This window comes from Lethenteron reissneri, chromosome 7, assembly GCF_015708825.2.
Source record: "Lethenteron reissneri isolate LAM-NWPU_2019-01 chromosome 7, ASM1570882v1, whole genome shotgun sequence".
Lineage (NCBI taxonomy): Eukaryota > Metazoa > Chordata > Hyperoartia > Petromyzontiformes > Petromyzontidae > Lethenteron > Lethenteron reissneri.
Window position 1 is genome coordinate 10,694,238 of NC_083785.1, and position 17,312 is coordinate 10,711,549.

At 48.4% G+C, this 17,312-nt stretch overlaps 1 long non-coding RNA gene across 1 annotated transcript in view; it reads right to left on the minus strand.

Annotated features, from left to right (window-relative positions):
* LOC133357553 (uncharacterized) overlaps positions 1–7,309 on the minus strand; it is a 178,006-nt gene extending 170,697 nt beyond the window's left edge. Inside the window, exon 1 of the long non-coding RNA XR_009756980.1 lies at positions 7,227–7,309. This is a non-coding gene — a long non-coding RNA (uncharacterized LOC133357553). The remainder of the gene's footprint in view (positions 1–7,226) is intronic.
* Between the last annotated feature and the right edge of the window lie 10,003 nt (positions 7,310–17,312).

The window sequence follows — 17,312 nt, forward strand, 5'->3', positions numbered from 1 at the left end:
GCTGCAACAGCAGCAGCTCGCCCAATAGCGTTCGTCCCCTACGACAACGTGGGGCCCGAAAAGTGCCGGGCATGCCGCTCGGTGTACACACGACCCGACGGGCGAGCATGGAAAGAGCTGCCGTGACGACGCGGCCGCCAAAGCACCCCCCTCCCTCCTCCTCTCCGTCTGAAATCCGTCACAGCCCAAGTGTCACTCACTCTGCAGTGTGGCCGCACACGCCCCGGCTGGTGCCCTGGCTAAATGAAGTGCATTTACCAGCGAGGTCGTCACGCCTGACTTAGCCAAGCGCAAGCTCTCTGGGCATCCAGAGGTGATTCATTTCACTCGCACAAACATCGGGCACAGTTTGCACTGTTTCCACTTCACACGATTACCCCAAACCCTCACCCCCCCCCGAACACCGCCCCCATGTGTTAAATAAATATTGATACGCGAAAAAACACACGACACATATCATTTTAATCCCACCTTGTATTTTTTTTCTGGGGAAAATTTACACGACTCCAAGATTCTTACAGTTTTGTTTTATTTAATATCATCTCATATTCAACCTGTATTGATAGTATATGTCTATTGATTTATATCTAAATTGCCAGGCGGCCAGAAACAAACAGCGGCAAATATATAGTTATTTTTTATTTTTAAATGATCAACCCAACGAAGGATGGAGTCACAACATGCCACGTCATGGAGAGTTGCTTTGACCATACTTCACCACGCTGGTCAGGATAGCCGAGACAATTGCTTTGACCATACTTCACCACGCTGGTCAGGATGGCCCAGACAATTGCTTTGAACATACTTCACCACGCTGGTCAGGATGGCCCAGACAATTGCTTTGAACATACTTCACCACGCTGGTCAGGATGGCCCAGACAATTGCTTTGAACATACTTCACCACGCTGGTCAGGATGGCCCAAACAATTGCTTTGAACATACTTCACCACGCTGGTCAAGATAGCCCAGACAATTGCTTTGAACATACTTCACCACGCTGGTCAGGATGGCCCAGACAATTGCTTTGAACATACTTCACCACGCTGGTCAAGATGGCCCAGACAATTGCTTTGACCATACTTCAACCACGCTGGTCAGGATGGCCCAGACAATTGCTTTGACCATACTTCACCACGCTGGTCAAGATAGCCCAGACAATTGCTTTGAACATACTTCACCACGCTGGTCAAGATAGCCCAGACAATTGCTTTGAACATACTTCACCACGCTGGTCAAGATGGCCCAGACAATTGCTTTGAACATACTTCACTACGCTGGTAAGGATAGCCGAGACAATTGCTTTGACCATACTTCCCCACGCTGGTTAAGATAGCCCAGACAATTGCTTTGAACATACTTCACCACGCTGGTCAAGATGGCCCAGACAATTGCTATGAACACACTTCACCACGCTGGTCAAGATAGCCCAGACAATTGCTTTGAACACACTTCACCACGCTGGTCAAGATATCCCAGACAATTGCTTTGAACATACTTCACCACGCTGGTCAGGATAGCCGAGACAATTGCTTTGACCATACTTCCCCACGCTGGTCAAGATAGCCCAGACAATTGCTTTGACCATACTTCACCACGCTGGTCAAGATGGCCCAGACAATTGCTATGAACACACTTCACCACGCTGGTCAAGATGGCCCAGACAATTGCTTTGAACATACTTCACCACGCTGGTCAAGATAGCCCAGACAATTGCTATGAACATACTTCACCACGCTGGTCAAGATGGCCCAGACAATTGCTTTGAACATACTTCACCACGCTGGTCAAGATAGCCCAGACAATTGCTTTGAACATACTTCACCACGCTGGTCAAGATGGCCCAGACAATTGCTATGAACATACTTCACCACGCTGGTCAAGATAGCCCAGACAATTGCTTTGAACACACTTCACCACGCTGGTCAAGATATCCCAGACAATTGCTTTGAACATACTTCACCACGCTGGTCAAGATATCCCAGACAATTGCTTTGAACATACTTCACCACGCTGGTCAAGATATCCCAGACAATTGCTTTGAACATACTTCACCACGCTGGTCAGGATAGCCCAGACAATTGCTTTGACCATACTTCCCCACGCTGGTCAAGATAGCCCAGACAATTGCTTTGACCATACTTCACCACGCTGGTCAGGATGGCCCAGACAATTGCTTTGAACATACTTCACCACGCTGGTCAGGATGGCCCAAACAATTGCTTTGAACATACTTCACCACGCTGGTCAAGATAGCCCAGACAATTGCTTTGAACATACTTCACCACGCTGGTCAAGATGGCCCAGACAATTGCTTTGACCATACTTCACCACGCTGGTCAGGATGGCCCAGACAATTGCTTTGACCATACTTCACCACGCTGGTCAAGATAGCCCAGACAATTGCTTTGAACACATTTCACCACGCTGGTCAAGATAGCCCAGACAATTGCTTTGACCATACTTCACCACGCTGGTCAAGATAGCTCAGAGAATTGCTTTGACCATACTTCACCACGCTGGTCAGGATAGCCGAGACAATTGCTTTGAACATACTTCACTACGCTGGTCAGGATAGCCGAGACAATTGCTTTGAACATACTTCACGCTGGTAAGGATGGCCCAGACAATTGTTTTGACCATACTTCCCCACGCTGGTAAGGATGGCCCAGACAATTGCTTTGACCATACTTCACCACGCTGGTCAAGATAGCTCAGACAATTGCTTTTAACATACTTCACCACGCTGGTCAGGATGGCCCATACAATTTCTCGCTGCTGATGTTGGCCGTGGCTGGGAATCGAACTCTCTGGTTTGGCGGTATCGCACGACGACGCGCGCTCACCACTTGATATCTGCAAAGTAAAGTTTTTTTTTAAAGCTCAGAGAGTTTCAAAACAAAAAGTTGCAAAACAAAACCGGGTTGTGTGTATTGACGTCAGACCTGTAAAATATCCCTCGGGCATCACAAATTCCACCTCCCACACCCCCGATACACCCCCCCCCCCCCAAATCATGAACAGACATGAAAGTACCTACATTGTGAACATACCGCATGCCAAACCCACCATTTGTCCCCGAGAGAGCATTGCGTGTTCTGCATCCTTCCAAGCCAACATCTCTACATTGGGTACAGCCCAACGTGTGTGTGTGTGTGTGCCTGTTGACGTCGGTGTGTGTGCGAAGCGATAGTGTGGCAGTGGTGTTGGCGTGCCGCGCCCATTCACCCGGCGTTCCCGAGCTAGATTGCCGCTCACGGCGATAGATAAAACAGCACTGGGGAGACAAAGGCGGCCCCGGCATGCGTGGTGCCGGCGACACACCTTCATCGCCGGTCTTCATAGCAGTTGCCCCGACCGCCTGTTAGAGGCGACACGTGGTAATCTTTGTGATTTCATCAACACGTGTGATCGCGCGCATGTGCGTGGCGAGCGGCAGCGCGGCGGTTAGCGAACCCAAATTTGCGATGGTGTTCATAGGTGCTCGCCAACAATCCCTGCTATAGGATACACGGGGCAGGGAGATGTTGGTTTTTGAGTGCACGCGTTTGTGTGTATGTCACGTTGGTGCTAACGTGTGCGTCACCAAAAACAAGCTGCGCGCACACACACGCACACAGAGAGAGAGAGACTCCCCGTAATTACAGCTCTCGACGAAAAATCTAAAAAAGAAACTCCAGATTTTTCCGCAACATCGTCGCGGCACCAAGCGCCGGGGGTGAAACCGCCGGCCTCACGGGGAATCCCGAGCACTCCAGGTATCCGCGCACAGCTCCCAACACGTTGGGCGAGTTGCCGGAGAGCCCCCCGCGGCGGGGTCTAAAACAGATCGACGGCGGACAGGGAGGTAGGCAAGGGTCGTGGGGGGGGGGTGGTGGTGGGCAGGTGACATAAAAAGGTCGGCTCAAATATTTTCTCGGAGGCTGCTGCTGCTGCGACGACGACGCAGTGGGGACACCCCGCAGCGCAAATCTTTAGTGGGTCCGCGTCGCGCCAGGCACCAAAGATGAACGGCGCGGCGACTTACACCAGCTCGGGGCACTGGGAACCCCCCCCAACCCAACCCAAGCCCCCACACCGCCCCATACCGCCCCACCTGTCACACGAAGACAGGCAGACATCCTTGGCCGCGCGGCCCTATGCTGGACTGTTGGGCAGGGTGGGGGGGAGAGGCCGAGTGCTGACGGAGAGCGTGGGCGGCCAGGTTCGTGGGACCGCATCACGAGACCCCGGCGACCCCGAGTTCGATTGGAGCTCACGGCCAATTATTGGCGGGGGGAACACCTCCGACCTCGCGTAGGTGTCGCTCGGCCATCAAACGAGTGCGTGTGTGTGTACACGTCGGCACCGGCGAGGCAAAGGTGAACGCACGTGAGAAGTCCCCGCCAGACATCCGCGTGCCGTGCCGTCCGCTCCCTGCCACTGCTCAAGTCCGACGGCCTCAATGACCGACGATCGGCCCTATCTCGCTATGGAATACGCGATGTCCCTGGTGTTCGTACGGCGTCTTGGGCATGCGGTTACATTGAAGGTTTCATAGAAAGCCACGTTGTATCGCGTTGCACGGTAACGAGCTTTCAAAGTAACAAAACCGCCGACAGTTAAACAGAATTAAGTGGCAACCACGTGACGTGTAGCACAGTACTGATTCAATAAATATGCCTCCATGTCCCCTGGAGGAACCATGTCCCACACGGGGGCTGCTGGGGTGGCCTCCTGCTCCGCTGAACGTCCCAAACGTCCCATGGACCCAAGCAGGTTCCCTCTCCTTGGCGGTGAAGAGCGGTCACGGTGCCCCCCCCCCCCCCACTCAGCGTCTCGACTGTCCCCCCACCCCACCACCACTCTACCCCATCCGAAGTTTCAAGTTTCATTTATTAGGTTTTGCCCTGTGAGCCTTGAATCGGATGCAACCGCAACAAACAAAAAAACAAAAACATGAACAAAAAAACATCTTAAAGTGACTATGTGCAAACAGAAAATCCAAGAAAAGACAGCAAAATATTTCAGAAAAAGCACCGTACACCAACACTGTGTGCAAAAATCCCAGTGGGATGCAAGTCAAACAACAACAACCACAAGACAGCGTAGATTAAGGCCATCAGTCTAACTCTGTACTACAACAAACACGCATGGCCAAACCGAAAAACTTTTCAAAAATCACCAAAATAAAGCCATAAAAGCAATGAAACAGTGATCATAGGAACTGTGACCGAATTTTCACAATTAACGACTTAAACAACATGTATTACCAAACTCTGCTGCCATAGCTGGCTGCACGAGTCACTCCACAACAGCAGGAGCATCAGAGCCGGAGCCAGGCAATGGGCCCGCTGTTCTATAGAGTGCCTTGAGATGAATCTCAAGGCGATATACACAACCCACCGTCCATTGTAATTGCATACATTTGCGTATTACAAAGTATTAAATGCATTCCCGTAGATAGAAACCTGGGTAATGATATTATCAACTGGGATGTGTTTGGGGGTGACTGCGAAAGGCAACCCTTTAGCTAGTACCGATTTTAGGCTGTTGGAAATTGGGCTGTTACTCTGATTGATAACAATAACTTTTTAATGTGTGGCTCTGGCTTCTTCTTAGACAAGAGGCTGAACTTGGAAATCAGGTTCTCTTTGAATTTCGCTGACATCGAGGCGGCTGAAGAGGCTGTCATGTTATCTATTAAATACATTCCAACCATTCTCAATCCACCAATGGACGAAGCCCACGACCCCATGCCGTGTTGTACGGGGTAGGGGAGGATGGAGGGGGGGGTGGAGTTTGACCATATTTCACCTCACTGCTCAGTGCGCATTCGTGAAGAGCGGGCGGAGGGTAGGACCGGTTGTGTTATGACTTTGCCACCGATGTTAACCGTGGCCGGGAATGAAACTTGGCGTCTTTGGAACGCAGCGTGCCAGCCGCTTTATTAGTTCCAAAGTATTATTTTATTATGTTTAAATTTTTTTATTTTATTATTTCCCTTCGACGTGACTTTACCGAAAGAACCAAGAAGATGAATCCCTGCAGTCACGAAAGCTTTAAATCGAAATTTAGTTCCAAAGGAGTTTTTTTCGCAAAAAAAATGTATTGATAAAAAAAGTGCGCCGCATTGGTGCCATTATCACTCGCCAGCGCTGTCAGCGATCCCCGCTACCGTCGTGCGCAGGGGAGCGGGCGGGGGGGGGGGGCGCCTACCCCGACCCGGCTCTTAAAATCTCCCGGAGCGCCACTAACCCCGGGACCGCGTGGCAGAGAGGCCCTCTCTGCCAGAGCCACCACCACGGCCGTCGTCGCGATTCTCCACGACATCAATCACACGTCTCGAGACGTCTGTTATTGGTAGCCGAGGATGTGTAACCGGCGGGGGACGGATGCGGGGCGATTTCGAAAGCCCCCGGGAGGAGCGGCCAGGAGCTCGTTAATAATCCCTCGGGACTGTCTGCTCTCCCCCGGGGCGAACCTAGATGGGCTGGCGCTCGCGTGTCGGATTCGACGAATTACGGCACCGCGGGCTTCGTGGCATCAACGAGACCCGTCTCTTACAAAAGTATGGTCCGTGGGCCTTGCCAACTTCATTCAAATGTAAGGTCACCGCGCCAGTGGCTGTCCTCCAAGAACCGATAAGTCACAAATGTTACGTCAGCAGCAGCAGCGGCAGCTGACGGCAGCGGCAGCGTGCCTGAACACGGTGTCAATGTTCACATCATGCTCGCGCTGGTAACCTATATTTGTTTTTCGCACGACCCGAAAGCCGAGCACAAATGCTGGACTTGCACTCACTGACGGAGCCAGTGGAGGGGGTGGACACGTGCCCCCCCCCCCCTCCAATGATCCGATCGAAATCTCTAATTTCGAACGGATCATTAGGTTTATTAGTAATAAATCGGCATTTTGCGACCCCCACTGCCACTGTGTAGCATATTATTACGTGCCAGGGACTCTATGAGACGATAGGACCATAGTCTGGGTCAATAATTGGCAATAAGTAACGGCAAAGCGGTTATAAGTGACTCACAGAATTGTGCGCAGTTGCGTATACAGTACACGACTTCCCTGAAGGCAAACACCTTCAACGATGCCGATCACACAACACGGTTCGAATTCGACCCTCAATCGATGACTGCGCCATCGCCGCACACGCGTCGAATAAAAAGCAAGGGACAAGTCCTTACTTACTAACAAATCCTCTATCATTTTTCATAGCTGGAGGGGTGGCCCCCCTTACCTGAAAATTCTGGCTCCCCCATTGCTTGCGATCCTAAGGTCACCGGTTCGATTCCACATCTCCCAGCGCGGTAGCCGACAGAGTGATGCAAACCCTGTCATTCAGACTCTGTCTCCTCGACAGACCTGTTCTTCACCTGAGGACGGCTGCTTGCGTTGTGGCCGAAACGTCGTGAGAATTATTTTATTATGTTTTATTTTTTTTATTTTATTATTTCCATTCTACGTGACTTTACCGAAAGAACCAAGAAGATGAATCCCTGCAGTCACGAAAGCTTTAAATCGAAATTTAAGAGTGATGCAACGTTTCTTAAAATTGCCCCACCACCGCCTGTGGGTTGCCAACCCGGAGGTACAAAATCTGGGGCATACCATGGGGGCGGGGAACATCTCCCGCAGAGACCGAAAATGAGATAACTTCTTGTAAATGCATCGTCCTGATTCGAGTGGTGTATTATTATTATTACGCAACTGACAAACACCAGGACTTGCACTGTATTGGGATTCATATTGCTTGGGTCTTTCGGTGAAGCCACGTAGATAAAAAAAAATAACATAAAATAATACAAATAATAACAATATCACAGTATTAGGATTCACTGCTGATATTCCCGGACAGCTCCTGCAAAAAATAAAAAGCCAATTTATGGAAAACCGGGACAGGTGGTAACCCGACTCGCAAATCTCATGGCACAACGCCAGGCCCCATCACCGGTGCCAGTCTGGAGGTAGCGATGGCACAAACCCACGGCGCGGTGCCACAGACCCACTGAGCAGTGGCACAGACCCACTGAGCAGTGGCACAGACCCACGGGGCGATGGCACAGACCCACTGAGCAGTGGCACAGACCCACTGAGCTGTGGCACAGACCCACGGGGCGATGGCACAGACCCACTGAGCAGTGACACAGACCCACGGGGCGATGGCACAGACCCACTGAGCAGTGATACAGACCCACGGGGCGATGGCACAGACCCACTGAGCAGTGGCACAGACCCACGGGGCGATGGCACAGACCCACGGGGCGATGGCACAGACCCACTGAGCAGTGGCACAGACCCACTGAGCAGTGGCACAGACCCACGGCGCGGTGCCACAGACCCACTCGGCGAGCCACTTTTTTTGGACGGAACACCGGGGTCTGGCTGGGGTGCGGCCGCCTGCGGACGAAGAATGAAACAGTCGCCCGGTTCTCTCTGCGACAGCGAGCTGCTGCTGCTGCCGCCTGCCAGCAGCGTGGTTAATCTGGCGGGTGAGATGCAGTCGGCGTTCCAAAAAAAACGAAACAGTTGCACGATTGCCTGCCTCGCCAATCGCTCATGTGAGTGTGTGTGAGTATGTATGTGAGTGTGTGTGTATGTGAGTGTGTATGTGAGTGTGTGTGTATGTGAGTGTGTGTGAGTGCGTGTGTATGTGAGTATGTATGTGAGTATGTGTGTATGTATGTGAGTGTGTATGTGAGTGTGTGTGTATGTGAGTATGTATGTGAGTGCGTGTGTATGTGAGTATGTATGTGAGTATGTGTGTATGTATGTGAGTGTGTATGTGAGTGTGTGTATATGTGAGTATGTATGTGAGTGTGTGTGAGTATGTATGTGAGTGTGTGTATATGTGAGTATGTATGTGAGTATGTGTGTGTGAGTATGTATGTGAGTATGTGTGTGTGTGAGTATGTATGTGAGTGTGTGTATGTATGTGAGTAATGTCGTGATTTAATTTAGTTATTTTCATTCATTATTATTTTCTTTTATTATTCTTTTTTTCACCTACGTGACTTTACCGAAAGAACCTAAGAGTATTAATCCTTGCAGTCACGAAAGCTTCAAATCTAGAACCCCGACCGTGAGCGAGCGAGCGAGTGAGCGGGTCGCCCACTCTGACCACTTGCTCCACCCAGCCGGATTGATTCGACGGTTAGGAAACAGTTCAGTGGGATTACCGCCGTTCCGGTCGGATTGAGATATTGGCACAAAAAGCTGCGGTGTGACGCGAAGTAAACAGCAGACACAAGTTTTCCTCGCCTTAGGCCAACAGATTACGGACTTACGTAAGGAACGGCGTTATAGGGCACTACACACTCGGTCTCCAAGTTGCGTAGGAGTAAAAAAAAAATTTAGTCGGCGACATCCCATGGAATTTCAGTCGAGTCCGAGTCTGCGGATCTCATGCGGTCATTCTCTCTGTGGTCTAGTCGACGAGAGAAGGTGTGCGTCACATCGCCCACGATGTACCGGCTTGGAAAATCTGTGAACTCGGTAAAGCTTTTATGCCGCGACTCCGATTAGCACGAAAGAAGTTCAACGTGCATCCGTACATATACAGTGAGGGAAAAAAGTATTTGATCCCCTGCTGATTTTGTACGTTTGCCCACTGACAAAGAAATGATCAGTCTATAATTGTAATGGTAGGTTTATTTGAACAGTGAGAGACAGAATAACAACAACAAAATCCAGAAAAACGCATGTCAAAAATGTTATAAATTGATTTGCATTTTAATGAGGGAAATAAGTATTTGACCCCCTCTCAATCAGAAAGATTTCTGGCTCCCAGGTGTCTTTTATACAGGTAACGAGCTGAGATTAGGAGCACACTCTTAAAGGGAGTGTTCCTAATCTCAACTTGTTACCTGTATAAAATACACCTGTTCACAGAAGCAATCAATCAATCAAATTAAAATGCAAATCAATTTATAACATTTTTGACATGCGTTTTTCTGGATTTTGTTGTTGTTATTCTGTCTCTCACTGTTCAAATAAACCTACCATTAAACTTATAGACTGATCATTTCTTTGTCAGTGGGCAAACGTACAAAAAATCAGCAGGGGATCAATTACTTTTGTTCTCACTGTACATGGACAGTGTAGATTATTGCCATTTGTGCTCTTCTTGACTTGCACAGCAGTCTCGCACAAAATCACGAAACTAAAATGACCTGAGCCTGCGATGTTAATTCGTGCTCGGTGATTGCCTCGTTACAACCGGTCGTGCTTTGCTCTCTGTTGGCAGGTCACCAGTCATTGTGACCGTCTGACAACAATCACTCAATTGGGGTTACACACACACACAAACACAGCAGCAGTAATCGTCGCACACCAAATGCCCCCCCCCCCCCAGGGTCACGCTTGCAAATGAAACTCATCCTGGTCTCGCGAGTTCTCACCTGGCCAAACAAAATAAAAACGTGGCACGAAAAAACCTGATTCACGCCCGCTCGCCGCCACCGCCGATTAAGATGCAAAGCGCAAGAAAGGCCTTGTTAGCAGAATAAAAACGCCCTCTCCCCTCCTTCGACTTGGCGAAAACACCAAACCACGACAATGTACGCGTGCTAGAAATGTCTCCCTCCCGTTGCCCCAACCGCGACATCACCCCCCGTCCTCCTCCTCCCTCCAAACACCCTTGCAGACGCCTCGAGAGCCATGAAGGCACAATTTATGCGGCCTTGATGCACTCCGCGAGTAGAACGCACCGTTCGGGGGAGCTCGTAAACCGAGCACCACTTGTGCATAAATGTACAGGCCGTTTCGTTATTTCCAAGAAAGTCCGCGGCTCTCCCGACCGTGCATTCGCGGGGTTCAAACCCGTGAGCCCGACTCTGACGATGTCGAAACCGGGCGAGTTTGTGCGTCTTGGATCAATGGCTGCTGAAATTATGGACTCCACGGAGGCCGTGCATACGTTTGGCTGTGTAAAAGCGATTCTTTATTTTGTTCACGTGAAGAGACGGATATGTGAAGGAGACGTACATCGTTCGGCTCATCTTCTTGCTTCTTTCGGTAAAGTCATCACGTAGAAGGGAAATAATAAAATAATAAAAATTGAACATAATAAAATACAATTCTCACGACGTTTCGGCCACAACGCAAGCAGCTGTCCTCAGGTGAAGAACAGGTCTGTCGGAAAGACAGCGTCTGAATGAAACACCACCAGGCTTGGCAGCGTATATTTAAGCTGGGTTGGAGGGGGAAGAGCGCCTTGACAAAATAATTTGCATATCAAGAGGAATTTAGCATATTTATGGGAAATGCAGATATGTGATTAGTACTACTTGTGGAATGCGTAGGAGGTGGGCGGGGGGTTTCAAAGTTATATTATGCCCGTGCATTATGCAGGATTAGCAGCATCAAAGGGAGGAAGTAGGATTAGCATTAATAAAGGGAAGAAATGTTAATAGTATGGAACTGCAGCAACTAATCCACCATGTAAAAAAACTAAAATATAAACTACATCAGTATCATCAGTATACTAAATATACTATCGTCCGGCTCGTTAACTTTGCCGTTTTCAAGTCGCTTTCCTTGCTGCGCGATGACCCCACCATGCCCCATCGATGTGGTCAGCGCCAGAAGCGCAGACTTCTCGCAGGACACGAGGTACGCGGCCCCTTCCACGACGTCCTGCTGTCGTGTTCTCGCGGCTCTACAAGCACGCCGAATCTCCCATCCGCCGGTAAACAGTTTAGAACCGCTCGAAGGGCACCTCGTCGGGAGAGACACTTTGAGAAGAGCCTCCTTGTCTTCCCACAGAAATTCCACCGCACACAATAGCCGTGGCCCTGTTTTATATTACACGTCAAGATAGCCACCGAAATAGGAATACCCCGAGCTGCTCTGCGCCGCCGTGAGATCACTGTCACACGGGAGATCACAGACGTCGCCAAATGCCACCGTTCCACGCAGACTGTCAGCGGCGATTTTGTCCGTCATTCTCTTGCAATTATCTCGATCAAAGAACGCAGGTTGGCCCCTGATCCGGCCCCATAATTTCTTGACGGAGAGACTCTTTGTCCAGAACAGATCACTAATTTTAGTTGCTGTTGCTGCTGCTGCGCAGTTTTTCGTTATTGCTCTGTACGGCACTGTGATGTGTTTCTCGGATCGTACCGTACGCCGTTGTCAGAAACTCAGTTCCTTAAAGAAGTTACTGCGCCCCCCCCCCCCCCCACGGCCATCCCCACCACCAACACCACCACGACCACATGGAGCGAAACGTCAGACGTTATGGCCGAACAACAGACGGTAAAACCCAAACACACATCACACGGCTATTTTTTCTGTGCCCCACCGGGCACTGGTGGGCAAGACCCGTGAGACTTTGGCATGAAAGCATCCGGAAAAGCGTTGCCCCCTGTCGTGAACACGAGCATGGAAAGCGGCCCTCTAAACACAAACAGAGTGGGGGGGGGGGGGCAGCAGACAGCGCTGGCAGTGGCAGTGGGAGCACAACCACCCACCCCCCCAGGGACGCGCGGAGCCAGAACTCGGGTCCGCCCGCGGGCATCGCCGTGGCGAGGTTCGCGTGCGAGAGAGAGGGCGTGCTTCGCGACTTGCTTACAAAATACACGCAACGCACACGCCACCCAGAACCCCCACCCCACACCCCCCCCCCGAGTGAATAAATAAATAACTTATTTACATCATGAAACTGTCGCGATGTTTTTCCACCCCCCGCCAAAAATGTAAACAAGAAAACAAACACGTTCCTTCCGTGTCTGATTCACCTACTTATCGCGTACATTTTTTCGCACGTCAACAAAGGTCCTCGTTTGAACCCTGCCCGATGCACATGGTTACGAGGTTGAGAATCAACTTTAAATCGGCGTCCACGTTGGCAGTGGAACTAACTGCTGGCTCACAGGGGACGCGAGTTCGCCATAGACTCACCCATAGATGATTCACATACAGAGAGCCAGAGACTCGCATGCAAAGACCCATCATCTACATCATTATCTGCCATGATAAATCCACCGCTGGATGAAGGCATACGAGCCGATTTCCTGAGCCCGTGGCCGACATAAAATCCGAAATGTTCATTTTAGCCATCACTTCCGACTAGTACACGAGGATCTACATCATTAGACCTCCTTTGCCACTACCAAAATATAATAATAGTGTTTTCCCCTTTTTTCTGGCAACAAAACTGACACCTTTTTACAACGATTCATGTCTGCATTAACCACAAAACTTGCAGTCAAAATGCAAAAAAACACACTACAGCTGTACGCCTTTTGGCGTCCTCTGGTCGAGCACCAATAGGGTCGAGGCTCAAAAGAAAGCCGTCCTTTGGTGTGGACCAATCAGTTTCAAGGACAATGCATATATTATCATAGTGTGTTTTTGTTTGCATTTCGACTGCAAGTATTGTGGTTAATGAAGACATGAATCCTTGTAAAAAGATTTCAGTTTTGTTGCCAGAAAAAAGGGGAAGACCCCTATTATTAGTACACGAGGCTCTATGAAATCATAATCATTAGGGAGTGATTATCTTTTAAAAATCGGACAAAAACGATTGTTATACTCGTGATACGCATAGAAAATTGTTCGTGTAAGTATTAACAATTATCAGTCGGATTGCTTTGTGTCATGGGTCACCTTTTCTGATGCCACAGGCCACTAAGTTCACCACAACAAATAGAAAATATAGTTTTCATCAAATCACAACCCAAATTGAGACAACTACTTTGTATGTATGTTGAACCGCTTTCGCACCGCACGTAGCCAACCGTGCTACGTGCCGCGAATGATCAATTTCTCCATGAATATTTTCCAGGTCGCTGCCAGACTGGGGTAGGTGTGTGGCTAGCAGCCCATGCCATGGTGAAAGTAAACACTGGAGGCGGTGTGCCCTGGGCTCAGTTTCAGACGGAGCGTATTCCGGCTCATTGGCAGAGTTGTGGAGGTGGCATGCGACGAGAAGTACGTTTAGATGTGGTGTGCCGGGCACGGATATTTAAATGTATTTTTTTCCTGGGTCGCCGACCCAGATAAACATATCTGGCCACGAAAAAAATACCCATTTACCGTTCTAATAACCATAATCCCCAAAATAAAAATTCCTCTTGTGACTAAACACATCAGTAGAAACACAAGGAATGGACAACGCTAAGAAAAGAGATCATAATGATGCGTGGAACAATGCATCGAGTCATCGATTTAAATTGATTCTCACAATGAATGCAGCATGAATCGAAGCATGCATGCAAGAATCATTTTCTATAATTCATTCAAATTCCATGCAAAGAATGTGACGATGTGACGTTTCGGCAAATTTGGTCAAAATTGTTGGAAACGAAACAAACAAAACGAGACAAAATCCACCGGTGGCACATCGAGAAATGTCCCAAGGGAGGGCGATCCATACATTTCAATCTGGTTAAATTAGGGCCCTACATTAATCATCAGAACACTCTAATTATTCTCTCTGGTAATATCAACAAATTACCTTTTTTATTTCAAGGAAGGGGAGAAGGGGGGATAACCCCCATTGCTCCCTACCCCACCTGCCCCCTCCCTTGGATTCACCACCGAATTCAACATAAAGACGCGTGACAATGGAATTTGGGTTGTCTCCGGGTGCTCCGGTTTCCTGCCACATGCAAAGCCCTCATTAATTGGTCGACAAACACCTTTACATATTTAGGACCACAAGAGCCTTGGCGATTTCGATTTAAAGCTTTCGTGACTGCAGGGATTCATCTTCTTGGTTCTTTCTGTAAAGTCACGTAGAAGGGAAGTAATGAAATAATAAAAATAAAACATAATAAAATAATTCTCACGACGTTTCGGCCACAACGCAAGCAGCCGTCCTCAGGTGAAGACCAGGTCTGTCGGGGAGACAGCGTCTATTCTCTCTGCCAAATATCAACAGCGTCTGACGCGTCTGACGCTGTCTCCCCGACAGACCTGGTCTTCACCTGAGGACGGCTGCTTGCGTTGTGGCCGAAACGTCGTGAGAATTATTTTATTTTGTTTTATTTTTATTATTTTATTATTTCCATTCTACGTGACTTTACCGAAAGAACCAAGAAGATGAGTCTTGGCGATTGTCAGCGCCTGCTCAATAGGGGTGGCTGCTGCCGAATGTGGCTCCTCGCGCCTACCGAGTCGTTCCCCCACTACGAGAGTAAGCGAAATACTGTTGCGGAGCCATGACAATTTTTAAAATATATATTATTCTTGATTTTAAGCTTTCGTGACCGCAGGAATCCATACTCTTTGGTTCTTTCGGTAAAGTCACGTGGGTATATAATAAAATAAATCACGACGTTTCGGGCGCAACACAAGCGTGATTTATTTTATTTAATACCCACGTGACTTTACCGAAAGAACCAAATAGGATATATGATTCTCTTTATGTGTCGCTGCTCTTGATATTGAGTCAGCCTGGGCGAAGTTGCCGTCAGCCCGAGGTCTCGTAGATGTGGCATGGCAGCGACATCTAGTGGTGTTATCACGCAGAAGACGACAGACCGTACAGGCAAATTAACGCAAATATTACAAACAAGGCTTAAAAGGAAGAAAAACACCGTCTATTTCCCAATCGACTCGTGGGTAGAACGCACGGAACAAGGTGGTACAGATGCGACAGTGTGGCTCAATGCGAATGTGAACAGATGAAACATGCAGAACACAGAATGCAAGTAAACTAAATAATCTCTACTAGAATTTTGGATGTGCTATGAAGGGCCATTGACCGAAACGTCGTCTGTTATACACGAATCAATTTTTGCAAGGCCAGTGTGTTATTGATGAATGTGAGTTTAGACATTGAAACGAATCGTCGTAATTCTAGATTTGAAGCTTTCGTGACTGCAAGGATTCATATTCTATGGGGACCTCATTTGCCAGTAAAAATATGATAATTGGTTCTTTACCCTTCTATCTGGCAACAAAACTGACACCTTTTTGCAAGGAGTCATGTTTGCATAGACCGCAATACCTGCAGTCATAATACAAACAAAAGAACATAACTCTGATAATGTGCACTGTCCTTGAAGTTGATTGGTCCACACCCGAGACAGCTTTCCTTCGAGCCTAGTCTCATATGGGTTGGACCAGATGACGCCAAAAGGCGCACAACTCAAGGACAATGCACCATCAGAGTATGAGAGCTCGGGGCAAGCATCTACACTATGGGGACCTCATTTGCCAGTAAAAATATGATAATTGGTTCTTTACCCTTCTATCTGGCAACAAAACTGACACCTTTTTGCAAGGAGTCATGTTTGCATAGACCGCAAACATGACTCCTTGCAAAAAGGTGTCAGTTTTGTTGCCAGATAGAAGGGTAAAGAACCAATTATCATATTTTTACTGGCAAATGAGGTCCCCATAGTGTAGATGCTTGCCCCGAGCTCTCATACTCTGATGGTGCATTGTCCTTGAGTTGTGCGCCTTTTGGCGTCATCTGGTCCAACCCATATGAGACTAGGCTCGAAGGAAAGCTGTCTCGGGTGTGGACCAATCAACTTCAAGGACAGTGCACCTTATCAGAGTTATGTTCTTTTGTTTGTATTATGAATGCAGGTATTGCGGTCTATGCAAACATGACTCCTTGCAAAAAGGTGTCAGTTTTGTTGCCAGATAGAAGGGTAAAGAACCAATTATCATATTTTTACTGGCAAATGAGGTCCCCATAGTGTAGATGCTTGCCCCGAGCTCTCATACTCTGATGGTGCATTGTCCTTGAGTTGTGCGCCTTTTGGCGGCATCTGGTCCAACCCATATGAGACTAGGCTCGAAGGAAAGCTGTCTCGGGTGTGGACCAATCAACTTCAAGGACAGTGCACATTATCAGAGTTATGTTCTTTTGTTTGTATTATGACTGCAGGTATTGCGGTCTATGCAAACATGACTCCTTGCAAAAAGGTGTCAGTTTTGTTGCCAGATAGAAGGATAAAGAACCAATTATCATATTTTTACTGGCAAATGAGGTCCCCATAGTGTAGATGCTTGCCCCGAGCTCTCATACTCTGATGGTGCATTGTCCTTGAGTTGTGCGCCTTTTGGCGTCATCTGGTCCAACCCATATGAGACTAGGCTCGAAGGAAAGCTGTCTCGGGTGTGGACCAATCAACTTCAAGGACAGTGCACATTATCAGAGTTATGTTCTTTTGTTTGTATTATGACTGCAGGTATTGCGGTCTATGCAAACATGACTCCTTGCAAAAAGGTGTCAGTTTTGTTGCCAGATAGAAGGGTAAAGAACCAATTATCAGGATTCATATTCTTAGGTTTTTTCGGTAAAGTCACATAGATAAAAAATTAAAATTAATAAAAGTAAAATAAAATAAAAATCACGACGTTT